This window comes from Cynara cardunculus (assembly GCF_001531365.2).
Source record: "Cynara cardunculus var. scolymus isolate 2C chromosome LG 10, CcrdV1, whole genome shotgun sequence".
Classification (NCBI taxonomy): Eukaryota; Viridiplantae; Streptophyta; class Magnoliopsida; order Asterales; family Asteraceae; genus Cynara; species Cynara cardunculus.
Window position 1 is genome coordinate 9,454,937 of NC_037537.1, and position 2,035 is coordinate 9,456,971.

The following is a 2,035-nucleotide window of genomic DNA, read 5'->3' on the forward strand; positions in this document are numbered from 1 at the left end:
CACTTCAATTAGCCATTTGTATATATGCAGTTACAACTACGACCATATTATATATCTGGTTGCAAGTATGTGCAAGCTTCAGCTTCATTTGGAAGACCACTACCATATATATAGCAATAAAAATTCTATCTTTTATCATGAAAATGAAGTTGTTTGCTGAACCGTGTGAGGTGATGATAACCAATGGAAACCACAACAAACCCCAGAGATGGAGATTCAAAACTCCATGCAGCTTGCCTGCAAATACAGCAAACAGATATCCTTATTACATTTTATTGAATTAGAGAGATGATAAACCCACCCACTACCAATTAATCTCTTAGCACATTGATACATAGTTTTTGAACAATTCTATGAATAAAGAGTGGTGGATGGCAATCACTCCCTCCTTAATTTGCTCAATGATCTATATACATAATGCATAGATTCATTAATGATAGGCAATGTGGTCTCTGACTTCAAGGGTCTGATAGTCTAGTCAACATGCATGCATGCCCACGGCAAAAAAAGAAAATACTTTACTGAACATCGAATTCACCTTCAATCGAAATAGCAAAACATGTCACTGCAAATATATAGCCACGCCATTTGCTTGCTACTAGATCTTCCTAAGAACAGGAACGACGCTACCTTTGCAGATTTTTATGAAAGAAATTAGCAAGAAATGCCTTGCGTTGAAATGAATTGGCTTAGGACTCCAAGACCGGATTTCTTTTACCACAAGCAATTAATAAATAAGTATGCAATGAGTTTTGTGACAAGACCACCTTTCTAGTGAGCCGCCAATTTTCAGAACTCCATTTGTCTGTAGCAGTTCAATTAATTCCTATATAGATATAACGAGTAACATCAAACAACTTGAAAACAAAGTTTGTGATGGGCCACCCAAATTGATCCTTTCTAGTGGATCCAATATGGAGTTGAAGTCTCACATAAGACTCCTTTATGTTAATATATATATATATATATATATATATATATATATTAACATAAAGGAATGGAATATGGAGTTCAAGCACACGTGATAATATCCGGAATCAATTCTATTTCATAATGCAAACGAATTAATTAGTTGAATGTAATTTGATAACCATTTCAATTCCTTCATATTTCATGGAATCGTGCGAACAAAGCACCTCCTTGGTGTTGGTTGTTGTAATGTGAGTGTTTTTTTGGGGGTAAAAGGCCGGGGATGGAACCCACGCAAATTAAATTTTATTAAAAAATGTATGAGGTGGATCCAAACATTGTTCCAGCTGGTACATGACACGTAAACGTGATTAATGTACATTGTTGAAAATTGCACGAATGAGAATGCTAGAATTATTTTTAACCATGATAAGTCACAAAATTTACCAATTTTTATCTTTGTGTAAAGGCTTAATGTGTAGACCCATCTATGTGGAACATGATAAAACACATATTCGTGCTCGAGCAATTTAGTGTGCTACCCACACCTGGGTTCCGTATTATATAAAATTCTAAAAAACATTCGGTTTTATAATCCGACAAATAAATCATAATACGGTGTGTGCTTGAAAATTAGAATTAGCTTAGAAGCTTATATGTGATGGCGTTTTTACCCGCATACAATAAATTTAAGAGTGTAAAAACCAATAGTTGTGTAGATAAATATAGATCAATTTTGAAAATAATTATGGTTAGAGGTAATAGTAATACAATCAATCAGTGAAAGCATAAAGACATATGATACATCTATGGCTATGAGTAGAAACTCTATCCATATATACAGGGGGAAAGGTTAATGGCATCCCTATTTGATACTAATGACACTCTTAAACCTATGTAATCATTCCTCTTTTTGTTTTTTTTTATATTTTTGTCTTTTTGTTGTCTTTTTTTTTATACTATTTTTTTAATTATCTTATTTAATTATAAATATATATATTATTATATTATTAAAATGAGATGTTTATTCTTTATTTGATTATGTTTATCCGCAGTTATTTATACGAATTCAAACATAAGTTGTACTTATGCATAATTACTTGTAATCTTGAATTTTAAGTAATAT